The 18,708-nt window shown below is 50.2% G+C and overlaps 1 protein-coding gene across 13 annotated transcripts in view; it reads left to right on the top strand.

Moving 5' to 3' along the window:
• Positions 1-18,708, top strand: part of IL34 (interleukin 34) — a 61,554-nt gene that overhangs the window by 3,486 nt on the left and 39,360 nt on the right. For 3 of the 13 annotated variants that reach the window (XM_070062754.2, XM_070062750.2, XM_070062748.2), the window contains exon 1: positions 14,443-14,579. The exons of 8 other annotated variants lie outside the window; for them this stretch is intronic. The gene's annotated coding sequence lies outside the window, so the exon portion shown is untranslated. Of the gene's footprint in view, positions 1-14,426; positions 14,584-18,708 lie in introns of those variants that run through there. 2 more of the 13 variants (XM_070062747.2, XM_070062753.2) reach the window with 2 other exon arrangements.

Raw genomic sequence — 18,708 nt, 5'->3', positions numbered from 1 at the left:
TTAAACAGGGAGCTCAATTAGAACAGCTGGGACTTGAACCAGCACTCCAGTACGGGATGCTTGCGTTCCAAGTGGCTGCTTAACCTGCTGTGCCCCTGCTGTCGGATCTTGATGCCACCCTTCTCATGTCTCAGCCACCTTACTCTGAGCCACTGCCCTGGACAAAGTGGAAATTCAATCTCCCTGCCCTTGAAATAGGCATACACCTTTTTTTTTTTTCTAAGATTTTTTATTTATTTATTTGACAGGTAGAGTTACAGAGAGAAAGGTCTTCCTTCTGTTGGTTCACCCCCAAATGGCCGCTATGGCCGGTGCTGCGCCGATCCGAAGCCAGGAGCCAGGCACTTCCTCCTGGTCTCCCATGCGGGTGCCAGGCCCAAGCACTTGGGCCATCCTCCACTGCCCTCATGGGCCACAGCAGAGAGCTGGACTGGAAGAAGAGCAACTGGGACTAGAACCCGGCGCCCATATGGGGTGCCAGCGCCGCAGGTGGAGGATAAACCAAGTGAACCATGGCACCGGGAGCATACACCTTTGAAGCAGAGGGGACAAGCATCTGCCTGAGCACTCAGTAAATGGCTTCATGCTTGAGTAGAAATTGATGGCTCAGAGCACCGGCCGTAGCGGCCATTTTGGGGGTGAACCAATGGAAAGGAAGACCTTTGTCTCTCGCTTTCTCTCACTGTCTAAATCTGCCTGCCAAAAAACAAAACAAAACAAAAAAAAAGAAATTGATTAGGCAGAGAGTAGAAGAAAACATAAAAGCTGAATGGAACTTGGAGGAGGGCGGCAAGCTCAGGAGGGCTGCAGGCTGGGCTTGGGAAGGGAGTAGTGGGTGTTTGGCATGGTGCTTAAGACACTGCGTGAGATGTCTGGGAGTCCTGGCTCTGATTTCCATCCAGCTTCCTGCTAATGCACACCCTGCCACCCAGGTGGGAGACCTGGATTGAGTTCCTGCTTCCTGGCTCTGGTCTGGCACAACTCTGGCTCTTGGGAGCATATAGGGAATGAACAAAAGTATGGGAGATATTCTCTCTCTCTCTTTCACTTTCAAGTAAAATAAATAACTTTTCTAAAAAAATAAAGAGAGCAGTTGGGGTGGGGAGCAGATTCTGAAGAACCTTGAAAATCAATGGAGAATTTGCACTTGATCTCAGTGATGTGGGGATGTAAGCAGGTTTTGAGCTGTGTGTTCTGTCAGCCTTGGGGGGTGTAGGATGGTATCAGATGCCTGGATTTCCTTCAGCCTTCCACCCAGTCTCAGGGCTTTGATAACACCTACCCCAGCTGCAGAGAGGGGCCAGCGCTGAGGTGCAGCAGCTTAAAGTCACAACCTGCAGGGCTGACGTCCAGGTGGGCTCAAATTCAAGTCCTGGATGCTTCACTTCCAATCCAGCTTCCTGCTAATGCACCTGGGACAGCAGAGGAAGATGGCCCAAATGCTCAGGCCCCATCTTGCATGTGGGAGACCTGGAGGAATCTCTGGGCTCCTGGCTTCAGCCTGGCCCATCCCTGGCCATTGTGGCCATTTGAGAAGTGAACCAGTGGATGGAAGCTCTTTCTCTTTCTTGACTCTCCCTGAATCTCTCCCTCTCTAACTCTGACTTTCAAATAAATAGAGAAATCTAAAACAAACAAACAAACAAAACCCTGCCAAGGGTAGGATTCTCAGGGTAGGCCTAGTGCAGCAAAGCCTGGCTTAGGAATTATGGTCTTAGACTCCATCCAGGGTCCTGAGTTTCTGGTCCAGCCCCACCAGCAGGGATGTTTTTCTCTCTAGCCTCAGATGAATTTAGGGCAATTAGACTTCTTCCAGCTCTTTCCATCTAGGGATCTGTGGAATGTCTCTGGAGGCCACGGTCTATCCTGTGGCCCTCCCTGACCTGGCTTTGGAAGAAAAAGACCTCTTGTCTAAAATGGGCAATCTGGGCCTTTGACCCCAAGAGAGACACCATGGAGTTCTGAGAACTGTGACCTCCAGGCCTGGGACAATCCCAGGGACATTCTGGGCTCCAGCTGTCATGTGTGCTTGTGTGTGAGAGTTGTGTCCCATGAATGGTGGGTGGTGCTCCCTGGGAACTGGGCTGCAGTCCACCAGGAACCTCCCTCCTGACCTTCCCTACGGGTGGCTGGGGAGTTCAGTCTGTGTTGCAGCCAGGGAGGGCCCACTGCCCATGCCTGAAAATCAGCCCTCTAGGTCAGAGTGGGAGGATATGAATGGTTTGGGACTTGACTACAGGGAGAAGATTCAGGACGTCCTGGTAGCTGCTGGGAGAGATCAGGCCACTGCTCCAAAGCTTCCAGAGAGGCCACCACCATTCATAACATGAGAAAGTCCATACCTAGCCCAAGACTTTGCTACTAAGTCCCAACCCCCACTTGCCCACATGTGTCTTTTTTTCTAAATCTATTTAATCAAAAGGCTAATCAACAGAGAGAAAGACAAAGCTTCCATCTTCCATCTACTGGTTCACTCCCCAAATGCCTGCAACAGCCAAGGCTGGACCGGGCCACTTCTGGGTCTCCCACGTAGGTGGAGGGGCCCAAGCACTTGGGCCATCTTCCACTGCTTTCCCAGATGCATTAGCAGAGAGGTGGATTGGAAGTGGAGCAGCCGGGACTTGAACCGGTACTCATATAGGATTCTGAGGCTGCAGGCCTGGGCTTTAACCCACTGCGCCACGGTGCCGGCCCCCATTTGTCTTCTTAATAGTCCCTTCACTCCAGCCCTACCAGCCTCTTTCCCAAGAGCTGTCAACTTTCCTGCTTCTTTGTCTTCCTACTTTCTCATGTCATTAAAATCTTGGTTGTGATTTTTTTTAAACCACCTTAATCACTTCCAAGTGTCCAGTTTGGTACTGTTGAGTACTGCACATTGTGGTTGCTGAGCAACAGAGCTTTTTCATTTTGCAAAACTACCGGTTAAACACTCAATTTCCTTTCCCTACCCCTGGGAACCACTGTTCTACTCTCTCTGTGACTTTGACTCCTCCGCATTTTTTTTCTTTTTAAGATTTATTTATTTATTTGAAAGGCAGAGTTACAGAGAGAAGGAGAGACAGATCTTCCATCTGCTGGCCTACTCCCCAAATGGCCGACAGCCAGGAGCCAGGAGCCTTCTTTGCATCTCCCACGTGGGTGCTGGAGCCCAAGGACTTGGACTGTCCTGTGCTGCTTTCCCAGACACATCAGCAGGGAGCTGGGTTGGAAGTGGAGCAGCCAGGACATCAACCAGCACCCATATGGGATGCCAGTGTTGCAGGCCACAGCTTTACCCTACATGCCACAACACCTGCCGCTCCATGTGCTTAATGTAAGTGGAATCCTACAATCTCTTTGGGACTGCCCAATTTCATTTGGCATAATGTCCTGAAGGTTCATCCATGTTGTAGTGTGTGGCAGGATTTCTTTGCTTTTAGGGCTGAATATTAGTCCATTGTATATATGGAATGACTTCATAAAGTTGGTAGAAAATTATAATTAACAGATACGTTTATTTTGGTGCAAAAATCTTTGAAATCCATGTATAGTTTTTTCATAATATGCATTCTTCATGAGCTTTTTGAAGACCCCTCATATATGTACCATAGTTTATTAATTCATCCACTGGAGGAAATTTGGCTTGCTTTTACCTTGTGTTTCTCTAATGACTAATGATTTCTTTATAGGCTTGTTATCATTTGTGTGCCATCTTTGACAAAATGGTCACATCCTTTGCCAATTTTTAATTAGGTTATTTAATTTTTTGTTATTGAGTTATAGGAGTTCTTTATATGTTTTTAATATGAACTCTATCATATATATGATTTACAAAGTTTTTTGAAGATTTATTTATTTATATGGAAGGCAGAGTTAGAGAGATCTTCCATCTGCTGGTTCACTTCCTAAATGACTGCAACAGGCTGAAGCCGGGAGCTTCTTCTGTGTCTCCCATGTGGATTCAGAGGAACAAGCACTTGGGCCATCTTCTGCTTTCCCAGGCACAATCCAGCAGGAAGCTGAATTGGAAATAGAGCAGCCAGGACTTGAATTGGCACTTATATGGGATGCTGGCTTTACAGGTGGTGGCTTAACCTGCTGTACCACGATGCTGGCCCCCAAATCAGAGTTTCATAGAGCCATTTGTATACCCTTTTTTCTAGCAGTGTTATTTGCAATATCTAAGAGATGGAAGAAACGTCACAGACAGTATGAATGGGTGAGCAAAATGTGATCCATCTCCACGAGGAAACTTAATTCAGCCTTAAAATGGAGGGAATCCCATCACAGGTGCCAGTGTGCTTGAACCTGGAGAACACTGTGCTAAGTGAAATAAACCAGACCTAGAAAGACTAAGCCTGTCTGCTTCCACTTACATTAGGTAATTAGAGTAGGGAAACCCATAGGAACAGAAAGTGGGATGGTGGTTGCCTGGGGCTCGGAGAAGGTGGAAAGTGGATGGAGTTTCAGTTTTGCAATATGAAAAGTTCTGAAGATGGATGATGACAGTAACACCCGTGAGTGTACTTCACACCATATGAACTGCACACTGAAAAAATAGTTTAGATGGTACTTTTGATGTATAAATATATATATTTATATATGTACATACATATATTTATATATGTATATATAAATCCATGTTTTTATATATACATATATAAATATATAAATCCTTTTTTTTTTTTTTTTTTTCAAAATGAGGGGGAGCTCCCTTACCGGCATGGGGGAGGCAATGTTTGTGACTGCTCTTGTCTGCATCAGATCTGTGGAAATCCCAGGCCTTTACCTCTGGGTGGGTGCCACTGAACAGAGAACAACAGAGCCAGATATCAGAGGGAGTGTCTGTACCCCCGCGGACAGAATTGCACCATTCTGCTGGGGCTGCTCGGAGGTGGGGAAGGCTGAGCTTCAGGGAGACTTCCTAGAGGAGGGGCTGGGTTCCTAGTATTTGTGGGATGGGTGAATTCCGGCCACTGGAAAGTCCCTGGCAGGCAAGTCGTTTCCAAGAAGGGGCAGTGTGCGGGTGGAAATTGCAGCTCAGCCTAGAGACCTTGTGATCGGCTCTGTCTGAATGTGGCTCATGGAGTGGTGAGCTCCCTGTCGATGGTGATACGCCAGGAGAGACTGGGCAACTTGCAGAGGAGATTCCTGCACGAAGTGGGGGTGGAGCCAGGGGTCTCTGAGGCCCTGTGCCTCTTGGATGTGATCCAATCCAGGCCTGTATAAAGGTGGCACCCAGGTCAGAGGGAAGGGGCAGGCAGGTGGGAAGCCTTGCCCCTAGCTCTCTCCTCAGTGACAGTAAAAGAGCTGTTGTCATTGACTCTGGGCCAAGCACTGGTAAATGCTGAATAGGTTGAATCCCAAATCCTTGTCCACCTCACTCCCGTGCGGTAGATGCTGCTATCATATGGGAAACATGGCCCAGGGGTGAAGTCACCCCGTACAGGTCAGCCAGTAGGTGGTGGGGCTGGAATTTGAACCCAGGCAGTCTGGCCAGAGCCCTCTGTGCTAGATGGAAATCCCCCAAGTAGGCCTCTCCCTGCCGCCCCACCCCTGGCAGCCCATTCCTGGGAATGTATTTAACTGCTGTTGCCTGCTGCTGTCCATGACTCAGCATTGCCCCCTCCCTCTGGGGGCTTTACAACCTCAGTGCTGGCTCTTCTGAGGAGCCAGACCAAGCTGCTTGGGTCCCAGGATCTGGAGGCAACATTGACCTTGACTGGGAACCAGGCTGCACGCCACTCAACACCTCCCTTCTCCCATTAAAGCGGATCTTTGTTGTAAGTCTCTTCAAGGGCTCAAGGCCTTTGCTGTAGCTGTTGAGTTCCTTTTGCCTTTTTGGCAACTGCGTTTTCCAGCCCAACTCTGGGTACCAAGACCTTGTCCGCGTGATTCTCTCTGTCCAGCTCCAGGCTAGCACCTCACTGGCAGTGAGCACCATCCCCAGTGGTGCTGGCTTTGGCTGGCCTCAGATGCGAGGCAGGATTACAACCATGTTTATAGCTGTGGTGGATGAAGCCTGCGAAGTCACCAGTTTATTCAGAACAACCCAGTGAACTGGGGCAGCCTTCACAGAGGGCGAAGGTGCCGGGGAGCTGTCATGTCCCTCTGTGCTAAGCCCCAGTCTCCTGGGTTCACTGAGAGCCCAAGCAGTGAAGTATGGTTGTTAGCCCCATACTGCAGAACAGGAAACTGAGTCAGGGAGGCTGTGTTGCACTCAGCAGCCTGAGGGGTTTTCTTCTCCCTGCTCTGCCCTTGAGGTTCTATTGTTTGCTGAGGCCCTTACCACTGCCCTGGGGAGGAAGGGTCTTTGTAGTGCTATGCTCAGGGGCTCCCTCAAGGTCCCAGATTGGAAAGGGATACCCTGGGACAGTGGGGTGGTCCTCTGAGCCCCCCTTGCACTTCAGGTTCCTTCCCTCTGCTGCAGTGGGCATGGGCTCTGTAGGCCATCTCCTTGCCTCCTTGGAGGGGCAGTCTTAGGCCTCGGTGACACTGGTGATGCACAGAGGCTGGCATGAGCTTGGGCTGGGCCAGGTGTTTTCCCACAGGCAGGAAAGCCTCCCAGAGAGGGTGGCTTCTGACCCTGCTCAGCACCATTTCCATTCCCCACCACCTCCTAAGGGGTGATACCAAGGCCACTCCTTTCTTTGTTCATGGAAATCATGTAGGCGACATAATTTCTGACTCAGCAGTGAGTTCTGGAATCCTTAACCCTGTAAGATGTGACTCTTAGTCCTGGGTCAGGTGTTGTTGTTGTTGTTGTTGTTGTTTAAATAAAGATGTATTTTATTTATTTGAAAGGCAGCATTAGGGAGAGAGACAGAGAGAGCGAGATCTTCCATCCACTGGTTCATTCTCCAAATGGCCGCAACAGCCAGGGCTGGGCCAGGCCACAGCCAGGAGCCAGGAGCTTCTCTTGAGTCTCCCATGAGGGTGCAGGGGGCCAAGCACCTGGACCATCTCCTGCTGCTTTGCCAGCAGCATTAGCAGGGAGCTGGCTTGGAAGTGAAGCAGCCAGGACTGGAACTGGTGCCCATGTGGGATGTTAGTGTTACGGGCGGCAGCTTTACCTGCCACACTGCAGCACTGGCCCCTGGGTCAGGTGTTAGAGAGGTGGATCTGAGGCTCAAACCATGGACGGTCTGTTTCAAAGCCCATAACAAACACTGAATAGTTTAATTTTTAAAATGCTTCTTAGAACATTCTTCCCCGTCCCCAATTTTTTTCCTTCATTTTATTTGACAGCAAGAGAAACAGAGAGAGAAAGAGACAGATAGAGAGACTCTAATCTTCCAACTGCTGGGTCACTCCCAAAATGGACAAAACAGCTGGGCCTGAAGTCTGGAGCCAGGAATTCCATCTGGGTCTCCCATGTGGGTGGCAGGGCCCCACGTACTTGAGCCATAACTGCTGCCTCCCAGGGTGCACATGAGCAGGAAGCTGGAGTCAGGATCCAGAGCAGGGAATCGAACCGAAGTATTCTGATGTGATACGTGGACATCTTCACTGGTAGGCTAATGTCTGTTTCCAGTATTGTGTTTCAAAATTTTAAAAATGTATTTGAAAGGCAGAGTTGGGGAGGGGGAGGGGGAGGGAGGAAGAGAGGAGAGAGGAGAGAGAGAGAGAGAGAGGGAGAGAGAGAAATTTTCCTTTCATTGGTTCACTCCCCTAATGGTCTCATCAGCCAGGACTGGGCAGGTTGAAGCCAGGAGTCTGTAACTCCAACTGGGTCTCCCAGGTGGATGCAGCGGCACCAGGACTTGGGCCATCTTTTGCCACTTTCCCAGGCACATTATCAGGAAGTTGAATTAGAAGTGGAGCAGCTGGTACTCCAGCCATCACCCACATAGGATGCTGGAGTTGCAGGCAGCTGTCCAGCCTGCTGCACCGTTAATACCAGCCCCGCAGAGTTTAAAAAATTCAAAGGATACGGATCGGCTTACAGTGGAGAGTAGTTTCTCCCTGCATATTCCATACCCTAGGCCGCTGAGACCACGTTTTTATGGGTCCTTCCAGAGATTGTATGTACATTTTCAAGCTCATGGATTTGTGATTCATTTACTCTGAGCCAGTCACAGAAGATGGGGCAAAGAATAAAACAGTGCTCTGCTCCCCTAGAGCACCACCAGTTAGCACCACCAGCTGTCATATCTGATCCTTACAAGAGCACTGCCTGCAGGTTTGATTATCCCTGTGGAGAGGCCAAGGGCAGGAGGAGGACTCTCCAAGGCCTCGAGCAGTACAGGCTGATCCTACCAAGAGCTGGGGCAAGCTGGTGCTGCTCAGGGCCAGAGGAAACGGCTTCAGGAGGGAAGGGCTTCTTTCCAGGGCCTGTGGGTGGAGACGAGGAGTAGGTAAGGAGGCGGCCTTGGGAGGCTTCCAGGCCAGTAGGGTGCAGATTCATATCAGAATAGAGATTTGAGGCCTTGGATGCCCTCCAGACAGGTGGCTGTATTTTAATGTCTTAGTTTTGTTTCCTTTCTAGTTTCTTGGCGACGTTCTTTTTGGGGGAGAGCCTGACTTCAGGAGAAATGGGATTTGTGGGAGTCCATCTGGGCTGTCCAGTCGCAGTGAGGGTGCAGCTTTTATTGTCTGTGTGTGCCACGCATGAGTGATCAGAGCTTACCACTGCCGGCACCCCGGGTTGGTAACTGCACATTTCCTCCCCATCTGACAGATGAGAAAGCTGAGGTTCTGAAACCAGCCCTGGGCTTGTGCTCACAGCACTTTCTTGCCTCCACAGGTACCTGGGACCCAACACACAGACACATGCAGTAGGGTCCTTGTCCCCAGCTCAGCACGTTGGTGAGCGATCCGCTCAACCACTCAGGGAGCACCTGCTGCTGAGCTGAGTCTTGTCCTCCTGTAGGGCTTTTGAGTGATTCCTTGGCTCCCACCTTCCCAAGGGGCAAGTCTGTGGGCCATTTCTGAACAGATTGCCTCTTAGGGGTCAGGCAGTTTTATGCCGAGTAGAACCAGTCCAGAAAAATCGGAGTTTGTTTTTTTGTTTGTTTGTTTGTTTGTTTTTACCAATAAGCACATTTCAGACCTATGTGTCCATTACCACATGCATCTCTTTAATTCCAAAAGGCAGGAAGTGTTGCCTGTTTTATTGAGTCAGAGACACAATTCTTTATATGGCTGTCCCTCCCAGAATGGGTTGCTCAGGCCTTGAAGGAGCAGTTCTTTTTCTTTTTCTTTTTTTTTAAACATTACTTACTTTGTTTTTTTTAGTTATTTGTTGGAAAGGCAGAGTAACAGAGAAAGAGATCTTCCATCTACTGCTTCGTTCCTCAAATGCTGGCAAGGGCCATGACTGGGCCAGACTAAAGCCAGGAACCAGGAACTCCATCCGGATCTCCCATGTGGGTGTCAGGGGCTCAAGGCCTTGGACCATCATGCACCGCTTTTCCAGTTACAGTAGCAGGAAGTTGGATTGGAAGGAGGGCAGCCGAAACAAACTGGCACTCATATGGGATGCTGGAGTCACAGGCAGTGGCTTAACTTAACCCACTTTACCACAATGCTGGCCCCTTGAAATTTTTTTTTTAAATGTTGTAACAAGCACTGGAGTTGTGGCATAGCGGGTAAAACTGCCACCTGTGATGTCAGCATCCAATGTGGATGCTAGTTCGAGTCCCAGCTGCTCCACTTCAGATCCACTCCCTGTTAACATTTCTGGAAAAGTGGTGGAGGATGGCCCGAGTGCTTGGGCCACTGCACCCACATGGAAGACCCAGAAGAAGCTCTGGGCTCCTGGCTTTGGCTTGGCACAGCGCTGGCCATTGCAGCCATTTGGGGAATGAACCAGGGGATGGAAGATCTCTCTGTCTGTCTCTCCTTCTCTTTCTGTAACTACTTTTCAAAGAACAAAAAATAAATCTTTAAAAAATATCTTAACAAACTAATGTAAGATTAATAGCAAGAGCTTTGTGATTAGACATCCAGCTTCAACCAACCACAGATTGAAAATATTAAAAATAGCCAGCACCGTGGCTCAATAGGCTAATCTTCCGCCTGCGGCGCCGGCACACCAGGTTCTAGTCCCGGTCGCTCCTCTTCCAGTCCAGCTCTCTGCTGTGGCCCCGGATTGCAGTGGAGGATGGCCCAAGTGCTGCACCTGCATGGGAGACCAGGAGAAGCACCTGGCTCCTGGCTTTGGATCAGCGCAGTGCACCGGCCGCAGCGGCCACTGGAGGGTGAACCAACAGCAAAGGAAGACCTTTCTCTCTGTCTCTCTCTCTCACTGTCCACTCTGCCTGTCAAAAAAATAAAAAAATAAAAAAATTTTTAAAAAGAAAATATTAAAAATATTGTATCTGAATGGAACATATGTAGATTTTTTCTTATTGTCCTTATTCCCAAAACAGTACTGTGAAACTGCAAATTTACGTAGTTTTTACATTGTAGTCAGTATTATAAGTAATCTAGAGATGATTACATTTATGGGAGGATGTGCATGGGTTATAGGAAAATAATATACCATTTTTTTTTTAAAGATTTATTTATTTGAAAGCAGAGTTACACAAAGAGAGGAGGGGCAGAGAGAGAGAGAGAGAGAGTTCTTCCTTCCATTGGTTCACTCCCCAATTGGCTGCAACAGCCGGAGCTTCTTCTGTGTCTCCCACATGGTGCAGGGGCCCAAGGACTTGGACCATCTTCTACTGCTTTCCCAGACCATAGCAGGGAGCTGTATTGGAAGTGGAGCAGCTGGGTCTCAAACTGGCACCCATATGGGATGCCAGTGCTTCAGGCCAGGGCGTTAACCCGCTGTACCACAGAGCCGGACCCAAATAATATACCATTTTAAAAGCTTGCAGTTGTTTGAAAGGCAGAGAGCCAGAAAAAGGGTGGACCTTTGGCATGTGAATAAGGTGTCGCTTGGGATGCTGGCATCCCATACCAGAGTGCTTGGATTCAATTCCTGGCCCCACTTTTCCTTCCAGCTTCCTGCTCATGTGTACTCTGCGAAACAGAAGGTGATAGTTCATATACTTGCGTCCCTGCCACTCATGTGGCCTGGCCCAGCTCTGGCTGTTGCAGGCATTTGGGGAGCGAGCCAGCTGATGGAAGATCTCTGTCTCTCAGCCTTTCACATAAAATGAAAATAAATACAAGTTGGGGAGAGGGAGAAACAAACACCACAAGGGAGAGTCAGTAACAATAACCAAACAGGGAAGCAGGAAGCTACTGTGCATTATTCCTCATGTGGAAAAAAGTAAAAAGCCCTCAATGGGAATGTTATGCAGCTTCAAAAGCTGTGGAGAGGCCGGCGCTGCGGCTCACCCGGCTAATCCTCTACCTGCGGTGCCGGTACTCCGGGTTCTAGTCCCGGTTGGGGCACCGGCTCTGTCCCAGTTGCTCCTCCTCCAGTCCAGCTCTCTGCTACGGCCTGGGAAGGCAGTGGAGGATGGCCCAAGTGCTTGGGCCCTGCACCCACATGGGAGACCAGGAAGAAGCACCTGGCTCCTGGCTTCAGATTGGCCATTTTGGGGGTGAACCAACGGAGGGAAGACCTTTCTCTCTGTCTCTCTCTCTCACTGTCTAACTCTGCCTGTCCAAAAAAAAAAAAAAAGCTGTGGAGAAAGGTGAGTGTTGGTTTAGTTGCTGCGTGGGACTCCTGCGTCCCATATTAGAGTTCCTCATTTGAGTCTGGGCCACTCTGCTGTTCCAGCATCCTGCTAAGGTGCATCCTGGGAGGCACTGGATGAAGGCTTACGTGCCTGGATCCCACCACTCTTGTGGGAGGCTGTGGCTGAGTTCTGGGCTTCTGGCATTGGTCTGGTCTAGCCATGGCTGTTATGGGCATTAGGAGAGAAAACCAGCAGATAGAAGATCTATCTCTGTCTCTCTGCCTTTCAAATAAAAGAAATGAATTTAAAAAAAATTAAAAAGGATGTGGAGAGATTTTCCTGAGTGATGTTATTATTGAGAAAAATAAGAAATAGGGATGTATATTAATTCAATCCCATTTTTGTTAATACTTTTTATTTATTTGAGAGTCAGAGACTGATTTTGTGTTGGTTCACACTCTAAATGCCCTCAACAGCTGGGGCTGGACAAAAATGAAGCCAGGGGTCCAGAACTCAATGTGAGGCTCCCACATCAGTGGCAGCAACCCAATCACTTGAGCCATCACTGCTGGCTCCCAAGGTCTGCATTAGCAGAAAACGGGAGTCAGGAGACACAGCCGGGAATTAAACCCAGGTGCTCCAGTGTGGAGTTGGGCACTTTAACCTCTAGGCTAAACACTCACTTCTGATTCCACTTTTATAAAGCAAATAGCTCCAAATGACCCAAAACACCATCCTTGTATCCATGTGTCTGTGTTTTAGGTGGATATGTGAGCATGAAGAGAAGTAGCCAAGCCTTCACATCACAGTGCCTTGTCTGGGGTTGCAGGGGAAGGAAGAAAGAAGAAGCAGAGAGAGGGGAGAAAGGAGAGAGAGCTAAAAATATCTACAACACTCAGCATGCCTGCTTGGATCCTATTATTGAAAGATATTTGTCTCTGCATGTTTGTGTCTGCAAGATAAAAAAAATAGAATCCTGAATTGTAGTGGGAGGAAAAAAAAAGCACATTACAGAATTATATCAATATGGTAATTTGATTGCATTAAAAACAAACGGGCAAACTTTCTATGTGTAGGAGGGTACTTCAAAAATTTTGTGAAAAGAAGTGAAATTAAAAGATAAGTTTGGGGGCCAGCATTATGGCATAGCAGTTCAAGCTGCTGCCTGTGATGTCCGTATCCCTTATAGGTGCCAATTTGAGTCCTGGCTTCAGCTTGGCCCTACCCTGGCTGTTTTGGCCGTTTGGGGAATGAACCAATGAATGGATGGACAATCTCTGTCTCGTCTGTCCTCTCTCTCTGTAACTTTGTCTTTCAAGCAAATATATAAATTTTTTTTTTTTTTGACAGGCAGAGTAGACAGTGAGAGAGAGAGAGAGAGAGAGAGAGAGAAAGGTCTTCCTTTTTGCCGTTAGTTCACCCTCCAATGGCCGTTGCGGCCAGTGTGCTGCGGCTGACGCATCACGCTGATCCGAAGCCAGGAGCCAGGTGCTTTTCCTGGTCTCCAATGCGGGTGCAGGGCCCAAGGACTTGGGCCATCCTCCACTGCACTCCCTGGCCACAGCAGAGAGCTGGCCTGGAAGAGGGGCAACCGGGACAGAACCCGGCACCCCGACTGGGACTAGAACCTGGTGTGCTGGTGCCGCAAGGCGGAGGATTAGCCTATTGAGCCACGGCGCCGGCCTAAATAGATACATCTTAATTTAAAAAAAGGTAAACTTGGGGTCCAGTGCCATGGTACAATGTGTTTAGCCACTGCCTGCAGCACCAGCATCCCATGTGGGCGCCAGTTCGAGTCCTGGCTGCTCCATTTCCGATCCAGCTCCCTACCCGTACACCTGGGAAAGCAACAGAGGATGGCCCAAGTCCTTGGACCCCTGTACCCACATGGGACACTAGGAAGAAGCTCCTCTCTCTCTTTGTCTCTCCTTATCTCTCTCTTTGTAACTCTGCCTTTCAAATAAGCAAAGCTTAAAAAAATACAGAAATTTGTTTTGGTGCAACATTTTTTTTAAATCCATGCATGTTTTTTTCCATAATGCGCATTTTCCAAGAGCCCTTTGGATGCCCCCTAGAAACCCTGCTCATGTGTGTTAGTGTGACAAAGAGGACGAGAGGGATAGGTGTTGACTTCGGTGGTGTGAAAAGGCAAGAGTAGCCAGGACAGTGTGGGGAGAGTAGGTGGTCATTTCTGATGTTCTTGTAAGAGGAGAGTTGCAGAGTCACAAGTCCGAATCCCTGTATCACATTGTTTCACTTCTGCCAACACACTTTCACCGATCTGGGATGTGAGAAACAATGACAATTAAAAACAAACGTGAGTGCAGCCAGCAGAGGCCCTGAGTCAGCCCAGAGGCAGGGCCTGAGCCAGGAAGGAGGGCTGGGCTGGGAGAGGAGGCTGGTGACTGCCCTCCCCTCCGCCGCCCCCACCCCAGACCTTCTCTTTCCAAGTGGCTCTGGGGGCGTGTCATTACCCATGAAAAGACACCCCCAGCCTCCACTGTGGGCCTCCCTGCCATAATTAATTCACACAATGAGGCTCTGAGTTAGGTGCCTGGAATTCTAGGAGGGGAGGCAGATGGGGCAAACTCTGAATGAATGATTGATTCCACTATTCTGAAAGATGTTACAGAACAAAGACCCCCGCACCAGATCTGGGGAGTCCACTAGCCAGGCCTGGGAGGGACAGGGACGTCCCAGCCAGCATGCATGGAAAAGTCTTGAAGCCAAAGTTAGTAATGATGAGGCCAGCCCCGTGGACAGAGCCTCTGCTGGCCAAAAGTTTGAAACAAAGCTGCTCTGTTCCCCAAGAATTCCACTTTGCTCATTGTTCTCTGCTAGGGACATTCCTGAATTAGTGAAAAGGCAACTGGTTCGGCCCGAGTCCCTGGCAGTTGATCGGCTGTACCCAGGGTCTAGACCGGACGGCAAGAGCCAGGAAGCAGAAGGAGTCAGGCAAAGTCTGAGCCATCAAGGGGTCCCAGCTTGGCACCAAGACACAGAGTGGATGCACAGGACACGGGAGTAGGTAAAGGGAGAAGGGGACCAAGGGCCTGGGGCACAGAGAGGGCAGCACCCCTGGAGAGGGGCAGCTGGGACAGAGGGGAGGCAGGCATCTCCTGTGTCTCAGGGCCAAAGTGAGAGAATCTGAGTATGTGTGTGCATGCATGTGTGTACACGTGTGTGGGTGAGAGGGAGGGGGAAATGGGAGGAGGGGGAGAGGCCTCTGAGAGTCGGTGGGTGAAGGGGGAGGGTGTTCTGCTTATTAGTAACAGCAGATGCAAAGGGGCTGAGGTCAGATGGTGGTGGCTGCAGGGGCGGACATCTGACTCGCTGGGGATCCCAGGTCTGTGGAGCAGAGGATCATGGGAGTGGGGAGCTGTCCACCTTATGAGAAGCAGGGCTGTCCTGAGCCTCTTTGAGGATAGCAGTTCCTTGGGAGACTGAGAAGGGCAGAAGACCCTCCTCTTTCCAATGTGGGATAGCAACATCGCAAGTGGTGGCTTACCCTGCTGCATCACAATGTCAGTCCCCATTACAGCCATCTTTAAAGGTACAGTTTAGGGCCGGTGCCGCGGCTCACTAGGCTAACCCTCCGCCTTGCGGCGCCGGCACACCGAGTTCTAGTCCCGGTCGGGGCGCCGGATTCTGTCCCGGTTGCCCCTCTTCCAGGCCAGCTCTCTGCTGTGGCCAGGGAGTGCAGTGGAGGATGGCCCAGGTGCTTGGGCCCTGCACCCCATGGGAGACCGGGATAAGTACCTGGCTCCTGCCATCGGATCAGCGCGGTGCGCCGGCTGTGGCGGCCATTGGAGGGTGAACCAACGGCAAAGGAAGACCTTTGTCTCTCTCTCTCTCACTGTCCACTCTGCCTGTCAAAAAAAAAAAAAATAAAGGTACAGTTTAGTCACCTGACTGCCTTCACAGTGGCCATCACCACTGTCTAGTCACAGAGGTTTTCACCCTCTCCAACAGGAGCTCTGCCCACAACACAAGAGCTTCACACTCCCCACTCTCCCCAGACCCTGTAAACTTTATTTCACTTTCTGTCTTTATGAATTTGGCTAGTTTATTTACTTATTTATTTGAAAGTTGGAGTTACACAGAGATAGAAGGAGAGGCATGGGCCCATGCTGTGACGTAGCAGTTAAAGCCACTGCCTGCAGGGCCAGCATCCCATATGGATACCAGTAGAAATCTCGGCTGCTAAACTTCCTATCCAGCATTCTGCTGTGGCCTGGGAAAGCAGAAGAAGATAGCCCAAGTCCTTGGGCCCCTGCACCGGCGTGGGAGACCCAGAAGAAGCTCCTGGCTCCTGGCTTCGAATCGGTGCAGCTTCCGCCACTGTGGCCAACTGGGGAGTGAACCAATGGATGGAAGACCTCTCTCTCTGTCTCTCTCTCTCTCTCTCCATTGCATGTGCATCAATACTTCCTTTTTTTCACTGCTGAGTGTTATTCTCTCGTGTGGCTATACCTTAATAATTCTTACCCACTCACCTGCTGATGGGCTTTTGTGTTCTTTCCAGCTTTTGGTAAAGTATTTGGAATACAAATGATTTTTTTTTTTTGACAGGCAGAGTGGACAGTGAGAGAGAGAGACAGAGAGAAAGGTCTTCCTTTGCCGTTGGTTCACCCTCCAATGGCCGCTGCGGCCGGCGCACCGTGCTGATCCGAAGGCAGGAGCCAGGTGCTTTTCCTGGTCTCCCATGGGGTGCAGGGCCCAAGCACTTGGGCCATCCTCCACTGCACTCCCTGGCCACAGCAGAGAGCTGGCCTGGAAGAGGGGCAACTGGGACAGAATCCGGCACCCCAACCGGGACTAGAACCCGGTATGCCGGTGCCGCAAGGCGGAGGATTAGCCTAGTGAGCCACAGCGCTGGCCACAAATGATGTTTGTATGTTGATTTTTTTTTTTTTTGACAGGCAGAGTGGACAGAGAGAGAGACAGAGAGAAAGGTCTTCCTTTGCCGTTGGTTCACCCTCCAATGGCCGCCACGGCTGGTGTGCTGTGGCTGGCGCATCGTGCTGATCCAATGGCAGGAGCCAGGAGCTTCTCCTGGTCTCCCATGTGGGTGCAGGGCCCAAGGACCTGGACAATCCTCCACTGCACTCCCTGGCCACAGCAGAAAGCTGGCCTGGAAGAGGGGCAACCAGGACAGAATCCGGCACCCCAACCTGGACTAGAATCTGGTGTGCCGGTGCCGCTAGGCAGAGGATTAGCCTATTGAGCCTGGCGCCGGCCACAAATGATGTTTGTATGTTGATCTTTTAAAAAATATATTTATTTGAAAGGCAGAGAGAGAGAGAGAGACATGGATCTTCCATCCACTGGTTAACTCCCCAAATGACCTCAACAGCCCGTCTGGGCCAGGCCAAAGCCAGGAGCCCAGAACGCCCTCTGGTTTCCCATGTGTGTGGTAGGGACCCATGTACTTGGGCCATCATGTGCTGTTGCTCCAGATGCACTAACAGGAGGCTGGATCAAAAGGAGAGGAGCTGGGACTTGAACTAGCACTGTAATGTGGGTGCCCCACTGCACCACAATACCTACCCCGTATGTTGAAAAAAAAATTTTTTTTTCTTTTAAGATCCATCTATTTATTTGAAAGGCAGAGTTAGAGGGGCCTAAGCACTTGGGCCATCTTTTGCTTGTTCCCAGGCACATTAGCAGAGATCTGGATCAGAAGTAGAGCAGCCAGGACTCAAACTGGTGCGCAGATGAGATGCCAGTGCCACAGACAACTTTACTGGCTATGCCACAGCGCAGGCCCTGTATGTTGGTCTTGTGTCCTGCAACCTTGCTGAATTCATTTAAGAGCTTTAAGAGGATTTTCTACATTGATGGCCCTGTCATCTGGAAATAAAAAGTTTTGCTTCTTCCTGTCCGGTATGCACAGCTCATCTCTTCTTGCCTTGCGCTGGCTGGAATCTCCAGTACAATGCTGAATGGAAGTGTTAAGAACAGACACCCCAACCTTTATTCATTTATTTACTTTCATTGTATTTGAAAGGCAGACAAACAGAGAGATCTGCCATCAGCTGGTTCACTCCCCAAATGTCTGCAACAGCTGAATAGGGGCCAGGCTGAGGCCAGGAGTGTGGCGCTCAATGTGGGTCTTCCTTGTGGGTGCCAGAGCCCGCACACACTTGAGCTGTCACCTGCTGCCTCCCAGGGTGGCAGAAGGAAGCTGGGTTGGAAGTGGAGCCAGGATTTCAGCTAGGCACTCAGTGTGGGATGCAGATATCCCAAGTGGCAGCTTAACCACTGCACCAAATGCCTGACGGACACCCCCACCTTGTCTCCATCTTAGCTCGAACTCTTCCACAGACGCCCCTTTGCAGGTTGAGGAAGTTCCCCTGCGTTCATAATTCGCTGAGGTTTTTTTTTTTTTTTTAAGATTTTTATTTATTTATTTGACAGGTAGAATTACAGACAGTGAGAGAGAGAGAGAGACAGAGAGAAAGGTCTTCCTTCTGTTGGTCACTCCCCAAATGGCTGCAAAGCCAGAGCTGCGCCGATCCGAAGCCAGGAGCCAGGTGCTTCTTCCTGGTCTCCCACGCGGGTGCAGGGGCCCCAGCACCTGGGCCATCTTCCACTGCCTTCCCGGGCCACGGCAGAGAGCTGGACTGGAAAGGAAGCAACTGGGACTAGAACCAGCGCCCATTCACTGAGTTTTTATCAGGAATTAATAATGGATTTTGTCAAAAGATTTTTTTCTGCCCCAGCTGAGCCACTCCAGGGAGCCTTGGGCTGACTGGGGTGTGCAAGCAGCAGATCCCCACAAGGTGCACCCATGGGGGCCTCTGCTGTCCACTCTCTTTCCTGGTGTCGGGGAGCAGGGGCAGGGGCGGGAATGGGGCACAAATGTCCCCTGGCCTGGGTTCGGTTTGTAATATGCGTGTTTGAGCACATTGGCTCCAAGGCTGGTGCTGCCAGCAACGTGGTGAAGCTGGCGTGATCACTGTGTCCATCTCAGGGACCTGTGAGTGGGGGAGGCTCAGATCTATAGCAGAATGGGAACCCAGACGCCCTGGATGTCTTGGGAGTTTTGCACCTCTCCCCAGGCTGATGCCAGCTCTGCCTCTATGTTGAGGTATAGGAGCTGAGCAGGGGACCAGGAGGGGAGGGAGAAATCAGACAGCCGAGGACCATC

This window comes from Oryctolagus cuniculus, chromosome 18 (genome assembly GCF_051225735.1).
Source record: "Oryctolagus cuniculus isolate XC-2025 breed Fujian yellow rabbit chromosome 18, ASM5122573v1, whole genome shotgun sequence".
NCBI classification, from domain to species: domain Eukaryota; kingdom Metazoa; phylum Chordata; class Mammalia; order Lagomorpha; family Leporidae; genus Oryctolagus; species Oryctolagus cuniculus.
This window is presented reverse-complemented; position numbering and strand designations above follow the sequence as displayed.